This window comes from Hoplias malabaricus, chromosome 4 (assembly GCF_029633855.1).
Source record: "Hoplias malabaricus isolate fHopMal1 chromosome 4, fHopMal1.hap1, whole genome shotgun sequence".
Lineage (NCBI taxonomy): Eukaryota > Metazoa > Chordata > Actinopteri > Characiformes > Erythrinidae > Hoplias > Hoplias malabaricus.
The window spans coordinates 25,697,142-25,720,361 of record NC_089803.1 but is presented as its reverse complement, the minus strand read 5'-3'; the positions used below and the strand labels follow the sequence as shown (position 1 = coordinate 25,720,361).

General features: G+C 38.0%; 1 protein-coding gene and 1 long non-coding RNA gene across 3 annotated transcripts in view; one reads left to right on the top strand and one right to left on the bottom strand.

The window, feature by feature from the left end:
• Positions 1-13,515: 13,515 nt before the first annotated feature.
• Positions 13,516-16,442, bottom strand: LOC136695640 (uncharacterized). The gene is made up of 4 exons (XR_010802326.1): positions 16,191-16,442; positions 15,862-16,043; positions 14,009-14,111; positions 13,516-13,608 (listed from the first exon to the last, which is right to left on the bottom strand). It is a non-coding gene; the product is annotated as an uncharacterized lncRNA (long non-coding RNA).
• Positions 16,346-23,220, top strand: part of si:dkeyp-19e1.3 (USP6 N-terminal-like protein) — a 29,732-nt gene continuing 22,857 nt past the window's right edge. The window contains exon 1 of one of the 2 annotated variants that reach the window (XM_066669844.1): positions 16,346-16,500. The gene's annotated coding sequence lies outside the window, so the exon portion shown is untranslated. The remainder of the gene's footprint in view (positions 16,501-23,220) is intronic. The other variant, XM_066669845.1, reaches the window with a different exon arrangement.

Below are 23,220 nucleotides of genomic sequence, written 5' to 3'. Positions count from 1 at the left end.
CCACGGAGTGATGGAGCTTCATACAATGCATAATTCACTACATTTACAATGAGCTGTAATGGCTTTTTTGACCTTAGTACAGCAGAACCAGACTCCACTATTCCTCACATGACAAAATGCATATGCCTCAGGACCCTTAATTTCAGAGGTAATCTCTAGCCAGATAGTGTATCTCCAATTCTCTGAAAAAAAAAAACATAGAGTTTATGTCCCATCCATACTGTAACTGACCCCTCCTGCTTCTGCTGGTCAACAGTTCATCCTCAGCAGCAGTGTGTTGATGATATGGACCAGGCGGTGGACTCCTCGCTGACTCACCACAGTCTCCACACCGTTCCAACAGGTCCTTTGTTGTGATTGTTGACAAACCTCTGCCATTCACTGTCGTTTATTCGCTCTTTTCCCTCTCTTTTCTCAAAGTTATAGAGAATCCCCAGCACCAAGGCTCACAATTATCGCAATTATGTATTGATTCCCCGGTGGATAATTGTTAGACAGTGTAATTGCAGTGCACCCAGCTGGGTGATTATTCCTCGTCCTCTTCTTTTCTGTCTCTCCCTCTCACTTTCTCGCTCTTTGTTGCTCTATTGTGTGTTGCCTGTGCGCCTCATTCGTTTTTGTGAGGGTCATTAGCCTCACAGACTGAGAAAAGCAACAAATAAATATTCTATTATCTGTAAATAAGTAGCTATTGAAATGATAGGGGAATGCTCCACAATAAATATAAATACATAAACAAATACATGTAACATGCAGGAGAATTGTGTGTGTGTGTGTGTGTGTGTGTGTGTAATAGTCATTTGGCTGAGGGGAAGAAAAATTTTCACATTCAGTGCATAAATTTTAACTTCGGGGTTCACAGCATAGTGATTATAGGTGATCTCAAAGGAGTCAAGTCATTTCACCAACAGTCTCTTTCATCTGCTCTGATTAATTTTCTTTTAAGACATTTTAAAACTCACTTCCTTTATAAATCGTTTGAGGTGTTTTTGAGTCTCTTGTGCACCTGTTCCCTGTCTCTGCTTCAGTAAATTTATAGCCGTTTCTCAAACGGCGCTCTTGGGAAACGTCATCAGTCGCAGCCCAAGTATTGTTTCGTTTAAAAGTCCACATCTAGCCAAGTATAGTTCAACTCCCCGGATGTGTTCTCGCTCGGCCTGTATTACTGAGGATGTATCAGGGGAATTACTTCTGTAGACTTGAGAGAGTCAGATATCCCAGAATGCATTTCGCACCAACCTCGACGCTATTCAATTTTTTTGCGGCACGGCGACGGTGACTCATTAAGTACGCCGGCGTTACAATTACATAACGACCACAGCGTCCTTGGGAGTTCGTACTCTCGAGCTGAACTCGCCAAGTTTGTACTACCAAGTACGGCAGTTAAAGCCTCACGTACTTTGTATTGAAAAACAGCCATACAGCCATTGACATGTATAATGCACTACATAAAGAGTGTGGAGTGATTTGGAATTAAATCTCCGTGTTTCTCTAATGGGCCGTGGTGTTTTAATGCCTCTCCTTAAGAGGTACTACACAGCACATTCACCCGTGTTAAATCAACACTACTAGTGTTAACAATGAGAGTGTTAAATTATTATACTAACAGTGTGAATGTGACACTAATAGTGTTGATTTAACACTGGTGAACTGGCTGGTATGATAATGCAGTCGTTTTCCTATTCGACTGGATGGGTATATTTTCAAAAACGGATTTGTTAAATAAACACCCTGTGCCCTGCCATCCTTAATAAAGTCCTCAGAAAATATACATAGAAAATAGAAGGGTGCTCACAAACTGATGCCTTGTTGCCCACAGAAGGTTATTGGTTTTTATGTGGTTGTTATGGTCATGTTTCTTCACCTATCAGAGGCCACATGAACTACACCAAGCTCTAAAGCCTGTAAACAGCTATCTGACTCGTTTCCCTTGGCCCAAGGCTAAAAAGCACTGAGTGCACCCTCATTTGATCAGGCTCTGCGGCCAGTCAAGCCTCTGACTCTTGTTTCCCTGAAAAGAGGAGGATGGGTTCTCTTTGATAATCTTTTTAGTTTGAAATGTTTCTGTGACTATTAGTAACATTGTGTTCCGAAATATCTTACACAGGACCCTGTTTAAAAACACTGGCAATAATTATCCCACATTAAAATATCAACATTTTGTATGAACATAATGTCTATAAGAAAGTATAAAAATATGAATTATATGTTATATATATAAGGGGATACTGGGACAGTTTTTTGTGAAGACTTGGTTGTACGTTGTCGATCATGCGATCATTAAATGAGGTTAGTATAATCCGTCACACCAACTCCTCAATCCCAAATATCCTGGCTGGAGCACCATTCCATGGAACAATATAACAAAAAACTTTTTTGCATTATGTCAACAATTGATAAAATGTAATAAAAACAACTAAAGTGTCTAATACATTCTTTATTTATAATCATTTTAATAATGTCTTATGAATGCATTATAAAGTTTTATAGATTCTAGAACATATTTCTAACCAAACCGCGCTCCAACTAACTGCAGTAGTATCTAAACTCTTTGATGCTTTATTCTTCCTGTTCAGTGTGATGTGTGGTGTGAGAGTGTAATTACCCATTTGCTTTCCGACATGTCAAAATACAGCTGCCAAACAAAATGGCTAATCATGTAGAGTGCACTTTCATTACACATGTAATTTGTCCGAGGTGGTCGTGTTCTAAGGAGGACGGTGCTACATGAGTCGTGATGACTGCGAGTTGAGTCATGATGACGGCTTGATGCTGGACCAGGATGCTTACTCTGACCGACTACTATAATGGTCCAAGTAACTGCTTGCTTATAACAGAATGCAGAGTTTGTTTGTTTTTTAATTAATGATTTACACTTCTCTCTGTCAAATACAACCCTCTCTAAGCTCTACTTAATCCAGCAAGTTAGGGGAAAGTTCAGAACAAACTTGTAGTGAGTGTGTGTGTATGTGTGTGTGTGTGTGTGTGTTGTGTATGTATGTATATATTTGGTTATTTTTTAATGTGTGTATTGAGCTGGTGTTCATAAGAAAATGTGGACCTGAGTCATAAAACAAAAAGAGGCCTCTTCATGTTTTTTCTGCATATTGTGGAAGGCCAGAATATCGAGATGTAAATCTGCTGTGAAATATGGAACAGTTTTTTACCCAGATTATAAATACTGATAAAAAAAAACAGTAAATAGCGGAATCAACCTTTAATCAAAAACAGAAAAGCATTTGCCTTTCTGTAGTCCAATTATTAAATAAATGAACTGAAACAGAATTTACACATTGAAGCACGTTCTAATTTGATCAGACTTTGTTTTTATATATATATATATATATATATATATATTTATTGCTAACTAAACAACACAGGTTATAAAAAGCATCAGCTTTTTATGGTCTAGCAGGCATTTCAATCTGTGGCCATTTGGGTTGAAATGAGGGGTATGTATTTTGGCTTAATTGCTTTCATTATGAGTTTTGTTTGCAATCACAGTAGAAGCAAGAAGGTACAGATAATAAGACAGACAGCTCTCACATTTCCTCACATACACATTGTCCACACCGTGTCTCAAATCATATATGAACCCAGGAAAGTAAAATATTATTTTATAACTGTCCATGTCCAAATGTTGAATATAAACATATAACCTCACTGTTCCCTCTTTATTGCTTCCTCTTTGTTTCTCTTTCGCATAAAAGAAAAGTCAGGTAATGCTGTCCTGTGTACACACAGTTTGTTTATTTTGTATAAAGTACACAGTGTAAGGTGAATTTGAATTACTTAAATATTTGTACACAGGGGCTGGTTTATAAGACTTATTCAGGTGCCATGTATCCTTATGGACCTAGAGTGCAGTATGTTTTTTGGCAAATTTTTGTAGAAACCTATATGTGACAGCAGGTTCCATTCCAGCAATTGCCCTTGTGCTGTGCCTGCCGAGCATTGCACTTTATCAAGGGATATCAAGAGTGGTGGGTCCCATGTTGCCCCATCTGTCTAAGCACTCTTGGTTTACATGGGCTGCTCAGCCACCAGGCACTAGGCATTTGACACAATCCCAGGCCTGGCTTCAGCGACAGAACACCTTAACCCTCTCCCAGGAAGGGTACACTGTTTGTTATCATAATAAGGGTGCCTCATGGATTGTCTTTGTCAGGATCTTCACTCCAGTCCTGTTCATCATAGGAGACCCTACTGGGAGCTTACACCCCCACAACAACAGGTCATTAGACCACACAAGCCCCTCCACTACGACAAGGCCCTGATCCACACCCATAAAAATAAAGGTGCTACAAAAGCTTCTTTGAGCGATATCATAGAAGGACCACTATTTGTTATATGAAGAACCATTTTTACTAATATGTTTAAATGGGTAAAGGTCCTTAAGATGGCTTGACGAGTGATGGTGAAGGTTCTTCACACTCATACATCTCTTACACAAACTTGGTTCTTCACTGAATCCATGCCTTTAGAGGTATACCTGTCACAGCCGACTGGGAGGAGGCCCCGGTGGTGGACCCAGAACCAACTGGAAGGATTATATTTCCCAGCTGGCCTGGAAACAACTGGGGTTCCCCCAGTGGAAGAGCTGGTGGAAGATGCAGGAGACAAACATGCTTGGGCTTCTTTGCTTGCCTTATTGCCACTGCAACCAGCAGAAAAGATGAAGATGATGATGAAGATGATGATGATGATGATGAAGATATATGGAACATATTGTTGCAGATTAAGTATGACGTTTGTCTGTTTTCGGGGTCAGGTCAGGTGCTGCGGTCAATGCAGTTAGGGATAAGGACTGAGACCCAATGCTCGTAAATACATTTGGCTCCTGTGACTCTGTGATGTAATAAAAGCTGTAGAATCCTCAGGCGCTGAGATCTGACTGACCCCAGACCCCCCCCCCTTCCCCATCCAGACCCACCCCCCACCACAGTAGAGATCAGACAGAGATTGTGAACACAGCCACCACACACACTCATACATTTGCACAGAAAGCTTTATAATATGAACTTTAAATTATGAGCTTTTATTTCTACAGATTTCCCAAATCAGAACACACTTACACCAACACCCATATGCTTCTTTATGCTTATACCTCTCCTGCAAAACATATATTGACTGAATCAAAGCATCTCAGTAATCACATTGATGTCCTGCATATTCTCTTTCTGTTGTCTCAGTAACCTAATGGTGCAATATACTTTAAAGAGTAACAGGATATTACTTTAAATGAAGTGGACAAACTTGAAAAGTTGCATTATTGACGAACACAGGGAGCTGAGTATAGACAGCATGACCCTGCATCCACATGGGTCTATTTGGTCCTGCTCAGTCTAAGTCAGCAGTAATGGGCTTTGTGAGGATCTTGATGAGACCCTGAGACACTTGTGAGAGTTTAGGGGGCGGTGACACAGATGTTTTCCACAGCTGTGGCCATTATCCAGAGGAAGTGACCATCGTCGATGAGCCAAAGTGTGTGTCATGTCTACGTCACAGACCAGGAGCAAGGCGCTCTCACAAGTGCCATTGATCTGGCCTTATGGAGGCCTCAGCTCTCTGGTCACGTCAAAACCTCAGAGGCAATTTTCTCATATCTGGCCCGATAAGCAATTTCAGACATAACATCTTATTTGGATTGCTTTGTTTCACGTCTTCCTTGATAGCAGGCCTTTTAGCTCCATGCAAAACCCATTGTGCCTGCTCCCATGTCACTTTGGAAATAGGCATGTCCCACCTGGTTATTTCACACAATTTCTCAGTCACTCAAATGGGAAATCTACAGGGAAGTGAGCAAAAATCCTCTAATACCCCAGGCGCCCAGGAAACGATTTAGAGGTGAATTTGATGCAAACTTTTATTGTTTCAACAATTGACAGCGCATGAATTCCTTGGTGGTATTCGTTTTTTTTAATAATAATTCCAAGTTCATCATCCTGTAATATTCCTTTGCCCCATGCTGCAGAGATCGCAAACTGCACTTTGTAAGAGAAGTGATGTTTGTTTAGTAGCGGCTAAGGCGCGCTGTCAGGTCTTGACTTCAGGGCGAAAACTCAACAGAAAAAAAAAGAAATCAATACCCTGTTCCTCTCAGGAGGGAGAATCATAGATTTGTCTTTGTGAATAATGTCAAACATTACCCCAGGGGAAGGATGTTTAAAGAAAGGTATTAAAGAACATTTCCTTTTTGTTTCATTTCTCTTTTGGGTTATCATATGTGCCTCCTGCTAAGCTGAATGGAGAGATGACAGAAAGGATAAGGGGCAATAAGAGTGGGGAAGGCAGCACGTGCAGAGAGGAGAAAATGTCAGAGTTTAATTAGGAGGTGCGTCAGTGAGGTATGGGCACTCGTAATTATCACATCCAGCTCCAGTCTGCCCTCAAGCAGGGGCTACACATGGTGCCATTATGAAAGGTAAATTCAATAAAGCGTTCACTTCCAAAGAAGATTCTGGACTGATGTGTAGTGCTGGCTGGGAGAGAGTCTTCTTGGACTTCAGCATGGCCTCTGGGTAAGATCTGCTGTACCGGCCTTTAGTAATCTCTTAACAGCTTAAAGATGCACTATGTGCAATTTTTTTTAGATCATAGAGACCAAGAGAGTAAAAAAAAAAATGGTCGGGCTCCATGAGCTGGTTACCTGAGTAATGTCATTTGGGGTGTGGTTCACAATGCTGATCTGCACAGCACTGAAAGTTAGTGAACGGAAAAGAGAGTTATTGCTGAATATGGAGTGATATAAATGGAGCTGGCTCACAGGGCACAGAGAGCTTAGGCCAAACAAGAGCAAAAACAAGCTCCCACTGAAACAACAGAAATATAAGATCTATTTTGAATATTTGGTTTCAGTTGAATTCGCCAGCTTGTTAGGATAAAATGGGCTTGCTTATTTTTAAAATTAATTCATTTCCTCCTTTTCATTCCATTTTAAGTGGTCAACTATATGAGGCAGAAATGTGGCCTGTTATTTGACTTACTCCACCTTAAATGGTGCAGTGAGCTTCTTTTTGGCTGCACTGTATATTAACCTAAAACAGGGTGACCAGATCTGAGATGGTGAAAAAGAGGACGCGTCTCAGTGAGGGGGTGTCTCGCCCCTCGCTGCCGTTGTATGCTTAGCTGAACCTTAGTGTGCTCTTAAGTCCTTTACACCTTTATTTGCTACACAAAACATGGGAATTTCTTTTTTAATTAATCCGAGAACTTACATTTACGTTTCAGCATAGCTGCTCGAGATGAGGGTAGGTACATGAGCTTTGCCTGACGTAAACAAGGACGACTGACGTGCAGACTGACCAATTAATGTTTACAGAGAAGGTTCTCGACCAATGAGGGTAGCTCTACAGTCAGACCGTCCAATCAGAAGATTTTAGGCTACTTCACCACGCCCCCTTCTCACTCAAGCGACCCAATCGGAGTAGAGGAGGGCGGGACTAGTTTGTGAACGAAATGCTTCTCGAAATTCTGTGTAAGCTCTAGAAAAACAAAATCCCAGACGTTTGTGAAATTCTGACATTTTTTTAAGTCTAAAAAAGAGGACTTGTCCGGGTAAAAGAGGACGTCTGGTCACCCTACCTAAAACATTAACGTTTAGGCTCCAGCCTGAAACAAAAACTATCATTTGTGACACATTAACATATCAGAGAGGTCACTAATTCCCTAAACTTACCATAATAATTTAATAACAACAATTATTAGTTTATTTACATCAAGTCTTGAATACAGAAAAAAAAAACATTCAGTTGTTAATAGGAGGGAGCTGATCAAAATGCAAAAAAGGTGTGTTTTCAGTTGTGATTTAAAAGAAGAGAGAGAATAGGAGAGATGGAGAGATTGAGGTAATGTGTTCCATAGTTTTGGGGACATGATACTGAAGGATCTGCACCCTGCAGAGATCAGTCTGAATTTGGGGATGGAAAGAATACTAGCGTCAGAGGGCCTAAGTGTACAGGGAGGGCAGTAAAGGGTTAGGAGTTCTGCTAAAAAAGGAGGTGCCAGACCATGTAGTGATTTGTACATGAGCAGGAGGAGTTTAAAATGAATGCGTTGTGAGACAGGTAACCGATGTAACTGAGAATAGGGGTGATGTGGGCCGATTTTTTAGAATGTAAGGGAATTCTGGCAGCTGAGCTTTGAACATACTGAAGTGTGCGGATGGTTTTTTTTTAAATAAGCCACAAAGGAGAGTGTTGCAATAATCAATACCTGACATAAACAAAATAAAAGAAAAAATGAGCAAGAATTTTAACATCATGTCTATGTTTATGAGCATGATTAGGTTTTGATTAGGTGCTCATTAAATCCAAGATGTTCAGAAAATTCATTATATTTTCAAGACTTTGGGCAACGTACTCATCTACATTACTTATTAAAAGTTGTGATGATGTAAGGTACTCCTTGCACTTACACATGGGGATATTATGCATCAGAATGTCATTATTTGTCATCAGGATTTCTTCAGTTGCTCAGTTCTACAACTTTTCGTATATAGTTTTACATAACTCTAAGTTTTACATAGATTGACTGAGTAAACTGCCACCAACAAATTCCCCGAAATCATTAATCTGACTGAAGAAAACATTATTGAATGATTTATGGAGGCTCTAATAAATGTCCATCACCTCTGGGAATATAAGGCCACCAGTCACTAATCGGACATGACACACAGTTTTCAGCAGCACACACAGCATATTAAGAGTGACATTCAGTGAAGCATTCTAGAGGGCTCCACAGTATTTATCATTCCACCAATAAAAAGCACTCGGAGGTACATCAAATATCCTACAACAAAAATATTCAATATGGTCATTTGCAATAGGTGTATTAGCCTGCAGCTGATATTTGACTCATATTAAAGACATTTTTTAATCTAAGGTATTGTCTTTATTTCACAGTTTGAGCAATATTTCATTTAAAATATGGACTTGGGCCGGCATGGTGGTGCAGCAGGTAGTGTCGCAGTCACACAGCTCCAGGGACCTGGAGGTTGTGGGTTCAATTCCCGCTCTAGGTGACTGTCTGTGAGGAGTTGGTGTGTTCTCCCCGTGTCTGCATGGGTTTCCTCCCACAGTCCAAAAACACACGTTGGTAGAGGGATTGGCGACTCAAAAGTGTCTGTGTGTGTCTGTGTTGCCCTGTGAAGGACTGGCGCCCCCTCCAGGGTGTATTCCCGCCTTGTGCCCAATGATTCCAGGTAGGCTCTGGACCCACCGTGACCCTGAACTGGATAAGGGTTACAGATAATGAATGAATGAATGAATGAATATGGACTTGAAAAATAACAACCATTTTAAAATACAAATGGTGCTATGACTTATAAAACTACCCAAACCCACTCTGGTGCTTTATAAAACCTTCTGTTTTTGTTTTTGTCTATAATCTTTTTTAATCAGTTTTAAAACTTTTAAATACAGTTTGGCAGCTTTTTCCTGCCTTCCCATTTAGGCAAGTGGATTTAAATGTAATCTTCTCATTTTAATGATGCCATAATAAGACCATATGATGTGTGCAGAACTTTCTTAAAGTTAAATGTGGTGTTCACAACAGTAATCAATAAATACTTTTTTAGAAGCAGTTTCCTCACCATTTGCTAACTCTTCAGTATGTTTGTGTGCTGAAAGCAGGTTAACCGTGTTTATGAAGCCCCAGTATCAGTAAACGTGTAAAAATACAAATGGCTTGGTCAGACACGCCAGGCTTCCTCCCTCTGCTCAAGGCAGAACAATAGCAAAGAGAGAAAATCATCAAAAGAGATGAGGATTTTGCTTTATTTCTGCTCCATAGGTGGGTAATACTGATTAAATTTGGCTGTTTCTGATTTTTTAGGTAGGAACCCAGTTTAAATTCAGAAGGTTGCTGCTAACATGAAAGTAAACACAGACCAAAAAAACCCCCCAAAAAACTCAACTCGAGTTACAAATGAGTGAAAAAAAATAAGTTCAACAAGTTCAACTTCAGCCGTGTACAAACTACAGTCAAACAACAGATAAAGCCGAGCATACGCGACCGAGGCCCTCTGTTTTTTTTTTACCCATTTACTGACACTCAGCCTACGTACATATTAAACCACTTTCCATCGCACACAGACTGTAGAGTGAACGATTGTGAGGAAACATCCTCAGAATTTTATGAAAACTGTTTTTGTATTACAATCTTGAACATCACAGTTAAAAATAATTTGCCGAATATTGCTTATATATCAACCCTAGGGTGCCTGTTAAAGCCTTTAAATTATTTGCAAGGTTCTCAAATATTTAAAACATTCCTCATGCTCATACAGTTCATATACATTAATGGTTCAAGAAACATTAATTGAATGTTTAAGGGGACCAAAATTGTTTTTTCTATGGCTCAATTGATCAAAGAACTTCTTTATATTGTACTTTAAAGACAGCACATGAAATGTCTTGATAAAAAATGTCTTAAAGATACACTCTTTAACCTCACTATGCAGCTCCTGTTAACAAGTAACGGCACTCTAAACACTAAGAGCTGTGCTACCTCCAGCAAAGTGACAAATGTGGAAGACGTGTGACAGCTGTTATCAGCCATCGTCACATGTTTAGAGCAAATACCATTCAGCCCCAACACCCTCACCCTCCCACTGACCAGCAGGAGTCCACTCTCTCTTTCACTCTCTCCCTGTCTCTCTAAACAACCACTGTCTAACAAATAAAACCCCAGACACTGTAGCCTGTTTGTACAGGCAGCTAATATTTGTCCAGGAGGCTATTAAGGTGGCTGCAAATGCCTACTGGTCATGTAGAAATAGATGTAAGCCCCATACCCCGGTCTGTGATACAGTCTGCTCAGTGAAAAGGCCCCTCACCACTCACAGGTGTCTCTCATTATACATCTGCTATCACGTCACACCACGCACATCAAGCTATCTTGTTGTTTACAAATTACAGCCCTCAGAACAAACAGGCTGTCTCCTTCACGCTGGAAAGGATACTGTCACCGGCGTTCATCGCATAGAATAATGTAACATTGTCACCACAGCATCAAATACAGCTGGAGATTTCTTTTAAATGGACGGGGATTGAGCATGTAAGCATTTGATGTAAACGCTGACTATTTCATTGTGACATTGTGATTGTGGAGGTGAGGACAAGGATAGGCTTATAGACAAACTAATCATAGAGGAATAGACGAGAGAGAGAGAGAGAGAGAGAGAGAGAGAGAGAGAGAGAGAGAGAGAATGGAGATGACATTAGGCACCAGGACAAATTTGACTCAATGTTGAGGTGCTGCTGAGAAAATTAAATCATGCATTCAGGATCAAATAAAAAAAAATAAATGATGGCTAATGCACTTATGAATTTCCATTTCAAACAGGGACATATAACTTTCAAATACAAAGCAATTTACAGATTTAGTCACTACTCTTATTAACAGATGAATACAATATAGGGCCCCCCTCCCCCTCAAAAAAAAAAAAAAAGGAATGATCAAGTATAGGCATTTTTTATTTCTCAACATTACGAGGTTTTTTACAGTAAACACAATATGAAACACTAAAATAATTACAATAATTAAACTTAAACAGAGGGTAAAAAAGAAGAACTTACATAGATGAGTTCAATTCCATCAGCAACAAAATTAAATTGAATTTAGGACTGTTTATTCAAACCAGGTGTGGGATTATGTTTATAAATATATTGGAGAATGCCACAAGGAAAGGGTTGGACAAGTATGAAATGCAACTTGTTGTATATATTTTATTTATTTGCATGTCATCACACTGATTTATGTAAGTGTCCTATAACACAAATAAATGCTACCAGAGCAATATTTCTTCTTCTTCTTCTTATTTTTTTAACATATAATTTCTTCAATTCTCAGCTCTCAACTCTCATTTCTCATTAGTGATTAGTTGGAGATTTGTGTGTTGGTAGTGTATGGGTAGTGTATATTTTAAGTTCCACTGTCTTTTTTTTTGGAGCTTGAGAGGGGCAGCATTTAAATATATTTATTAATTTAAACGAATGATTCACATTGTTGTCCTCATATTTGATTTTTCAAGGATTGCATTTTTTATTTTATTTTATCTTTTAAATATTACATGATTTAAGTTTTGCATTTTATGGTTTATTGTTAAGTTTAATATTTTATAATATGGTCAATAATTACCGCAATAATATAGCAATTATTTTCATTTTAAAACCTCTGTTACTCTAAATGCTAAGATATATATATATATATAACAGATATATATATATTAATTTCTTTATTTTCCTACATCATTGAACAGATTGTGTGAGACTTGATGATTAAATCAGTACAAGTGCTTGTTATAAAATCTTGTTTCATGGTAAAGCAGATTTTCCTGTGATGATGCCAATTTGGAAAAGCTTGTTTTCTTAAAATATCACAGTGATCTAAAGAACAAATTAGTAAAATCAGTCATCACTTTATAGCAAACATAAATATTACATTCAATGTTCATTTAAGAGTTGCATTCTTCTGAACACATAAACAAGTGAAACAAAATGATGTCATGGGTTTGTTTTTATATTACAGTGTCCTAAAATTAGAGTAACACAGGATTTTAAGAATTGTATTTTTTATTTTATTTTATCTTTTAAATATTACATGATTTAAGTTTTGCATTTTATGGTTTATTGTTAAGTTCACTATTTTATAATATAATTACAGCCACAATATAGTAATTCTTTTAATTTTAAAACCTCTGTTGCTCTCAATGCTAAGTCAAGTCCACTTGAAAATAAACCTTTAAAAAAAAAATCAGTGAAACCTCTAAAAATAGCTATTCCTAAACATTGCACAATCACATTTGATCTTCTGTTTGAACGGAAATCTACTGGTAAATGTCAGACCATGCACAAGACTGTCCAGAGACACCACACTCATGCCCTGGAGGCTGAGGATGGTCACTTCCTGTCCATTGCCCAGCACTGCCACTGGTTATCACAGATGGAATATAACAGCAGAGGTGACCTGAATTTGACCTCTCAACCTGGTGACCAACACAAACCCTCAAATAAGAGTCTGCAGGGAAAAACAGGTAGAATATCATCATTCATTCATTGTCTGTAGCCGCTTATCCAGTTCAGGGTTGTGGCGGGTCAAGAGTCTACCTGGAATTACTGGGTGCAAGGCAGAAACACACCCTGGAGGGGGCGCCAGTCCTTCACAGGGCAACACACACTCACACCTACTGACACTTTTGAGTCGCCAATCCACAATCCAACATGTGTTTTTGGACTGTGGGAGGAAACCAGAGCACCCGGAGGAAACCCACATGGACAGAGGGAGAACACACCAAACTCCTCATAGACAGTCACCCGGAGCGGGACTTTAACCCACAACCTCCAGGTCCTTGTGAGCTGTGTGACTACGACACTACCTGCTGCACCACCATGCCGCCCAGGTAGAATATCAGTGCTGTCCAAAAACCAAAAACAGATGTATATATATTAATTTCTTTATTTTTCTACATCATTGAACAGATTGTGTGAGACTTGTTGATTATATCAGTACAAGTGCTTGTTATAAAATCTTGTTTCATGGTAAAGCAGATTTTCCTGTGAAGATGCCAATTTGGAAAAGCTTGTTTTCTTAAAATATCACAGTGATCTAAAGAACAAATTAGTAAAATCAGTCATCACTTTATAGCAAACATAAATATTACACTCAATGTAAATTTTAGAGTTACATTCTGAACACATAGACGAGTAAAAAAGACATGTCATTTGACCAGGGGACACCAAAGTGTCCCTTGGAAATATTAAAAAAATGAAAATGGTCTAAATATATACCAGAAGGGCTGATGCTATTAAATATATTGACATGCAACTGGTGAAGGACATTTTTGCAAATAACTGTAATTACAGATGACATTTCTTCAAGCAGGATTATAGAACATAGAGCATTAATAGTGAAACACAATAAAAAAAATATTTTATATACTAACGTTATAATAATTCTATAGTACCATATGATCAGAAACCACAACATTTATTTTATGAAAAAATACCTTTAAAGTAATTGTATAGCTGTTTTCTTCCTCTCTTTGTGATGGAGCCGCTCTGCAGGTCAAAACCAGCTCGTGTGTCCATCAAAAGTATGCCATGTATTCTCTGTAGATTGACTCAAATGTTGGTAAATTGTGGAGCAGCTCATTAAACTGTGGTAATTCAGATTAAGCCAAGAAATGAGAACGGATGCAAACTGCAGTGGTAAATAAACAGTTAAGCTTGTGCCAAAAATATTTACAAGGCATGCGGGAGTGTACTGGAGCTTTCCAAAGATTTTAAAAATGTATTGCGCTTTATGGGATTAAATAAATAATTGCCTGTATAATATAAAACATCAAACAGATTGTAAAAGCCATCCAGACCATTTCAGAATGCTTCACTAAGGCAGATTAAGTTTAACCCTAATTCTGACACTGAGTTTATAGGATAATCATTAAAAGTCATTCAAAATCATTTTAAATCATAGATAAATGAAGACTGGATTAATATGTGGCAGGCTGCGTGTAACAGAGTGCTTTAAAGGCCTCAGGTAAATAGTTATTCTATATAACATATAAAATATTGTAATAGGGCCTTGTACATTAATAGTTGACCATAGTTCCTTACACGTCAAGTCCTGCCCACTTTCAAATACATTTCAAACACACTGTAAGGCCTGAGAGATAGTCATGTGACACCCAGCAATTTCACTGAAGCTATTTCTGCTGTCATTAAAAATGAAAATACAGTGTTACATTAAAAGGTTCATTCATATTCATTCCAAATGATTAGGTTTATGTAAATGTGTATATTATAGAATTATTATTTGAGCTTTTGTGTGTTATATTTACTCCTATAAACACTGTAACTGAGTTGAAAACAAAATGTCTAAAGTATATAGGCATAAGTATGCCTCCTTAAAGTATAAAAACACACACCAAAGAGAGATTAACTAAATACTCACCTTGGTGGTAAAAATGTAATGACACAATAAAAACTGAAATTGAATTCTGTGAAAACTGAATTCCCTGTAGCAGCCTCACGGGATCCAATAATAGAACTAATCTCTGTTCAAAACTGGCCTCAGAACTGTTCCTTTTCTGGTTTACCGTTGATTTGTTCAACATAAATTCAAGAAGTCTTCTAAAGGTGAAGCTTGGAATAACAGGCAATTTCACTCCTATAACTTTGTATTGAGTCTCTCACAGTAATGATTGAGCTTAAGCTCTTCTCTACGGAAGCATACCCACTCTGGCCCTTATCCCATCTGTTATAACTAAAATATACAAGGTCTTAAACAAATTTCATAGATGCTCCGTTTTGTAGTGTGTCTACCAAATATATTTATATATAGTCTACATATAGTTCTGTCTCCCAAGTTATGTTTGATCTAAAAGATTATGATTAAGTGGATATGATTTGTGAACATATGATTAGCATTAATTGCATGAATACTCTTGAAAACATTCTTTAGAATTATATCTGTAAAGTAAAATAAACAACAGCAGACCTATTTGATGCCATTACTGTTATTGTTGTTATTATTGTAATTTTTATTATTATTACAGGTGATCATGAGTTCCATACAGAGCAAACAAAGAAATCATTAAAGCGTCGTTTTTCTTTGGGGAGATTTTAAAGGTGATTTGCAAGAAATAGTTCTGTGTAAACGGTTGGAATGAAAAAAATAAAAAAAATAAAAAGAAGTCATGTGATAGAGAAATAAAAAGTTTCCCCTCAAAAGATTAAAACATCAATAAATGTTTTCTTCTTGCAGCTTAAAGTATCACTTAGATATTTAAGTTTTAAAAAGGTTTTTGGTAACGAGTGATGTTTTACGGTATAAAAGAATACATTGCAGATTGATACCTACCTCCATTTTTGTAAACAGTTCTGTCTTGACTGCCTTCAGCCCGACACATTTACACTTTCCACTCCGAAGACTGACGATCTGCTGGTGAGAATAAAATAGATTCTCTGTTGACCGCCAGAGGGCGCCAAAACACCACATCACATTTTCCCCAGTAGACCGCTCTGATTCTAGGACCCTGTGTACTGTAGAAGTATTAGAAGTAAATACGTTGTCAAATATCGGGTTTCAGACTGGAGTTCTATACAGAGAAAAAAATACACTAATATTTAAATATATACACGGATAATTAACTGCTATATAGCATGTATTTTTCCATAAAGTACACTTGCGTTTTTCTGATTAAATGGTCGTGTTTTTCTCGCTGTTTCAGATGTTGATGTTCCAGTTCGTGCAAACGAACGTTTGAAACCCATGCAAAACACAGAGAGACGGAGAGAGATGTGTGTGTGTGTGTGTGTGTGTGTGTGTGTGTGTGTGCGCGCGCGCGCGCGCGCTGCATGTGTGTCTACTGTAGAGCTGCACACATGGAGATGAAGGGCCGCCACGCTTTCCCTCGGTCTGTGAAGGAGAAGAAACTATGAACAAACGCCACTCACTGAACAGCCTCCGGAGCACAGAACTCGCTTAAACGGTAAAACGGTGAGCGGTTTAAACGTGACTTTATAGTTTTGTGTTTTATTTTAAACTCCTTGTCAATATTAGTAGTAAGAGGGGATGTGACGGAGGATGAGGCTGAAGTTGGCTCCTTCGTCGTATTTTCAGTTCCACCTTAAATGGTGCAGTAGCTACTGTTTGATTTAAGGTGGAACGGGAAGTTCAAACTAAAAGCCTGCTTCAGCTTCTCAGATAGTTGGAGCTAGTTACAACACACACGGTCAAGTTTAAATTTGAGTTGGGCCACAGCAGGATATACTTTACCCAATTTTAGAATTCTTACAAAAAATTAAGCCGAAACGTTTAAAAAAGGTTTTAGGAAAAGAGGAGGTTTCAATTACGTTCACATTCCTTTGCATCTCTTTGAATGTGGTTCAAAGCAACGTAAATACGACTTTGGCTCCTCTATGTGAAGTTTCTAACCGTTGAATATCAGTGTCTGTAAGTTTTCTCCTTTTTACAGCAGCCCACTGTCAAATTGTGTTACAGCTAATTTAAATAATGTATTCTTGAACGTCGGCATGACAACACGGAGTGTTCCACCTCAGAAACCAGGCTGTTGTTTGTCACTTGTAAAAGACTAACCGTCCACTACAGAAATGAGTTGTGTGTCTAAAGGGTGAAATGAGCTGAGTTATTCTTGGTGTTTTGTAATTTAGCTGTAGTCTTCAGCATTTTATGGGTCAAAAGTTTGTGTTCACTTTTAAAGTCCACAGACCTCCCCAATCTCTGTTTAAATACAAAAACACAGCAGTACAGGATGCTTTGTGACCACATTTCCTCACTACCTTAGTTTCACACGGGTGTGGTCCATTTCCTATTCAGGTCCCACAGCTTTTGATGGTTACAGCCAGAGGTCGGCAATATGATTATATCTCCTCATATCGTGTACTTTTTTCTGAACATTGTGTGGATTTCCTTCCAAAAACTTCACAAAGGACACTAATTTGTTAAATAAAATTCTCATTAGCTCTTTTTAGTTGGATGTAGTATAAAGTACCGTGTGGGGAATGAGCGTTATTGTACCCATGGTATTTGCCATATGACCTAAACATGGGTACAACAGTTCATAAAGGTTTGGGTGTATTGTCCACCACTTTTATGTCATCACTGTTTCACAGTGTAGCTATAACTAATTTTGTCAAGGTTCAAGGACATGCACTAATCCCGAATTTCCTGAAAGGTCATCAAAACAAAACAGTATTAGGTCAGAGTCTTCCCACATAGATGCTGTTTTCTTCCTCTCTTTGTGATGGAGCCGCTCTGCAGGTCAAAACCAGCATGTGTTTCCATCAAAAGTATGCCATGTATTCTCTGTAGATTGACTCAAATGTTGGTAAATTGTGGAGCAGTTCATTAAACTGTGGTAATGCAGATTAAGCCAAGAAGTGAGGCTTAGAAATGAGAACTGATGTAAACTGCAGTGGCTCTGGTTAAAGAACCATTAAACGTATGTGGAGCTCTTCTTCTAACTAAACCACAGGTTGTTAAAATAAGAAAAGTTTACCACAGAGAGATATTATTTTATTTCCTTTCTGGTATGTTGTATGACATGCCATTGTGTGGTCAGATAATATTAGTTGTCCAATAAGATTGTGTTTTTCATAATTTGAGATTTTTAACACAGATTTTTAATTATTATTATTAATATTAATATTATAATATTTTTATATATTGGCAGCAAGAGAACAGCCCACACATTTTGATATATGATTATTCAGATGTCTGTGAGGTATTGGTTAAATATGGAGCAGTCCCCCTTGCTATATTCATCCAGAGGAAGACAAGAAGTTACACCTGATAAGTGAAGCAGACTATAATGGCACTGGGAGGATGGCCTGTGAACTCTCAGTGCTTTTTTTTTCACTTATATTCAGCCAATGTGCTGTGTTAGAGCCTTGGGGCATTAAGACCAAACCATAGCCTAATTATAGATACTTATATAGAGATGTGAACATGTTTGTTTAGCTTGTAGATGAGTGTGGTATGAGTCAGAGTCTCTGTTCTGTTCAACTGGTTTCACAAGATATCATCTACAGATGTCCCTGAATTAGACGGTGAACTTAACCTATGTGGCTCTGTAGTTGTTCTGTTGTGATGTTTCACAGTGCGTAAAAGACAAAGCTTGGGAAAGAATGTAGAAACAATGTTTTTTAATATATACACACACACACACACACACTTCTCCCAGATATTTCATATACTGAGTTTGGTCTGTCTCCACAACATGAGTAGCCAGAATAAGTAGGACACCTCTGCAATAAAGCTTGCTAAACTGTGTTTGGCTTTAGTAGATTCATAGTTTCTAAGGGGTTTGTTTTAGTGAAAATGTTCACATGGATCATGGCATTTTTAAACAGTTAAATAAACTTGTGCAGAAAATATTTACAAGGCATTCAGGAGTTTACTGGAGCTTTTCAAAGATGCCCATTCTGACATTGCAGTCCTATGCCACTGATTCTTTTTCTGACAGAAGGTCATGTATCGTTAGGGATTAGCAGAATAGAGCATGTTTGCATTCAGTGATGCTGCTGCTTATAGGTTTCTTATTAAGGAACTCTGTGTTTTGAGGGGAAGGGCTGACTAAAGATAGGTCACGTTTAATATTTACAAGAAGTAGAGATGCCAGCTAGTTACATGCTGAGTTATATGAGGGTCCCAGTTGTAAAACTGCCTGCAGGTCTGTTAAATTATCTGTTGTGTTTTCCTGTTTACTTGATTAGAGCTCAAGACGTACGAGTAAGAGGATTAAATAATATCTTGAGTAAATGTTCGAATGTAAAAGTAGATTTGACAGATGAACAAATTGAAGGCAGCCAGAGGAAAAAGGCCATGAACTAGACTTGCTATATACTTACATTCATTTTGCTTTTATTTTGTGTTGAAATTTGCAAAAGCAAAAACATCAAAACCACTTTTGTCCAGTACTTAAAAGCAATGCCCATGACTATAATCAAAAAGCAGATTCTGTTAAATTCAGAAGATGTTTCCTTGCCATTTGCTAGCTCTCCAGGCCGTTTGTGCTGGACACTGGTGTAATGTGTTTTCGAAGCCTGAGTGTCAGTAAACGAGTAACGAAACAAGTGGCTTGGTCACACATACTAGGTTTTCTTTATCACTGCTCGTGGCAGAAAAAAAAAGTTGAGAATAGTGCATTATTATCTACTTCATATGTGGATAACTGACAATTTAAAATTTTTTATGTATTTATTTATTTTTTAACTATTTAGGTAGGAACCTTTTCTAAATTCAGAAGACTTAGTGAACACAGTCTGAACGTGTTACAGAACGAAACAACTCGAGTTACAATGAGTTTCTCTGGTAATTCAAACCATAAATAAAAACTTACAGACAGTCGGGATTCTCCTCAAGCGTATAATTCCACCTTAAAAGATTAAAACATTTAGGAACTATTCCAGCAATGTGTCTATATTTGAGCTGTGCATTGTTGCCTACTACATCTCGTACGTTGTTTTTAAAGTCCCTGGGAACCCATTTTGAAATTTTAGTTTATTTTTATATATATATATATATATATATAATTATAAACTTGGGTGTTATGGGACATTTTCAGCAAAGTTTAAATTAAAAAAACACAAAACAGAAATATAAATCTCTCCTCAAATATGACCAGCAATGCTCTCCTCTCGATGTAGAACGAGCAGTCCTAAAGGTGGGTAATGCTTATGTCAGTATTACCCTTACCAATCACAAAGCTACCATAGCCACGCCTCCTCTCTGAGTCAAAGAGACTGGCGAGCTAAATCTTAGGAGTCATCTTAGTGAGCTAGGGGTAAGGTTGCAGTGTAGAGCAGAGTAGCAGCAGGGAAGCCAGACCCATTCAGTCAGCAGTACAGCAAAGTAGTAGCGGGGATAGTAGGCATAATCATTTGGCATGTAACGCAGAGTAGCAGGAGGGCTGGCAGCCACGCTTGGTCGGCAGTACAGCAGTGTAGCAGCAGGGTAACAGCCACATTCAGCCAGCAGTGCAGCAGAGTAGCAACAGGGAAAGCACCAGTTTGGAGACACTCTAGAAGGTATCCAGTTCTTACAATTATTTTAACACAATAATCACACGAAACCACACAAAAGACATCCATAGGTGCATAAATGAGTGGCTGTATATTGCCAATTCTACCTGCCTGTGCTGTTTTATTGTGTATTTTTTGTAAAATGACAACTGCAGTTCAGAGGAAAAAGAGTCTCGAAGCTGTGTGTTACCATGGTAACGTAAACAGCATTCTGTTCTCCAGTGATAGAGAGCTGTCAGTCATGCGCTGTCATTAGTATTAGGCCATGCCCACAACATTCTCTCCAGGACAACAAGTGCCAGTTAGCTCAGCACAGCCCGACAGTGCACCCCCCACAGTAATACCGCATACTGCGATAATATTTTGAGACTGTATGATGATATGAAAAATGTGGACAGTCCATTTTGTTCCAACTTAAGGATCACACATTGTAGAACTTAAAATATAGAACATAGAAAAAATATAGAGAGCTCTGAGGAGTGTGATTTGGTCATTTATCATATTTCTGTTTTGTGTTATTTATTTAAACTTTGCTGTACGTTTCACATAACATCCGAGTTTAGAAAAAAAAAAAAAAAATTCAAAATGATTCCCAAGGAGCTTTAAGGTGCTATTGTTGCTCACTTTGCTTAAGTGTGCAATCTATAGCCTCAGGGTGTTACTCTGTATCCCATTCTACCTGTTGCAAAGTGTCTTAGCTTCAAGATGAAGGAAGAAATGAGAAAACAGGCTTGATAACTGTCCTATAAATACTTTAGCGAAAGAGTCAGTTTGAGGGATGCATGATTGGAATGAGCCAGGATCGAAATCTGTATATTGACACTGTGCACGTGTTAGATTTGCCCAACATTATAACCATTTTATAATTTATTTAGCTAAAGGTAAGGAGCTAAAGAAAATGTATGGAATTAAAGAAAATGAAAATGACTGAGAATCAAATTTCAGCTGTAAAAATATACTATCAGTGCAAACGGCCTTTAAGCAGGTGCTGAACTCAAAGTTACTTAACAGCTGCTACTCCCCTCAGACATTTTCACAACATCTTTAGTGAAACCTTTGGCTTCTTATTTTTCAGTAAGTGTGTGAGTAGATCTACTAAAGCAGTCTTTTGCTTTTGTGACTTGCCAAAGCGCTGACCTGATTTTTTTTTTTAAGTCTTTCTCTAATATTAATATGGACACAGTTTGCGGCAAATGGAACATACTAGCTGAAACACTCAAAAAGAGGCATATGGCTATATTTATGCGATGTTGTCCTACTAACTGATAAGCGCTGATTGTATTTCAGCAGTAGGCCACAGGCCTGTATTTTCTTCCTTTGCATAAAGGGCAGTTACCCAGTCATAGCCAGATCCTCTTTGATTTAATTATACAAATGTCTTCACACTGACATGTTTAAGGTCAACATTATGCTTCTTTATTTTTGCATTGGAACCACAAGGCCAGTTATGTAAACAAATGTGTGTGCTACTCAAAACCAAAATTAGTTTAGATTATATTAATACATTTTTGTGAGCACCCTGCGAAAAACTGGCACCCCCTCCAGGGTGTGTTACTGTGTAATCCTAACCCCTGCGCCCAGTGTTTCTGGGTAGGCTCCGGACCCACTATGACCCTGAACTGGACAAATAGTTACAAACAGTGAATGAATTAATAATACTACTTGGCTCTATTAATACACACAAAAAAGAGCAACTTTGGATTTTAAATAAAGTGGGGGTATTTGTGTCAAAAACATTGCAGCTCCTGGTTTTATCATCATTCTATAGAAATGTCTATTTAGCAAATGACTTCCCATTAAACCACACTGAACTCTCAGTGATCGAATTGTAAAGTATTGGTGGAATTCCTCTGTATGTCAGGTCCCCTAAAATTTCAGTTGTGTCACTGAGCTGCAGTGCTGCGGTAGATGACATGACCATGTTGCAGAACCAGAAGTTTCATTCTCACATAGAAGTGAAAGGTTCATCGACATCTTCTCTTGACTATGGGCTTCACTGGGATTTCACATGGAATACAAAGTTCTTTTTCTTTCTTGTGAAATTGGGAAGAACCCCTCAAAAAATCTGAATTTTTATGTTTTCTTTTCAATGCCTCCAGAAGGAAAATTATTTGTAATAATAAATATACTGAGGTTCTTTGTTTACATTGACCTTGGAATTCAATCTTATTTATAGAAAAACTCCACAAAACGAAAGCATCCAAAACAGCTTAAAATATTTCCAGACAAAAAATCCCACCTACACAAAGGCTGCTACAGATTTGCTGAAAATCATGGATCTAAATAGATAAGATATGTGAAACAGTAGCTGTACTGGCTCCCATGCCATAGCACATATTTCAGAGTGAAAGGGAAACCCATCATACCATTAGACGAATGTTTCAGATCATTTTTGGACTTCCCCTTCATTAATATTTTACAACAAAATGTATCCTTTAAAGGGCAGTTGTTGTACATGTACCAAAAATAAATAGTTGCATACAGTAATAAACCAAGAACATTTAATGAATGTCTGTTATGCCATGTGACATTAGGGATTACATGATACCATGGAATTTTAGTTAATGTTACACTGGAGTTTCAAAGATTTAAATGAATGAAATTATTGTAAAACGTCTATATTTAAAGGTCGGTGTAGTGTAGTGGTGCTTTTTAGGGTTGGCCAGTTTACCAC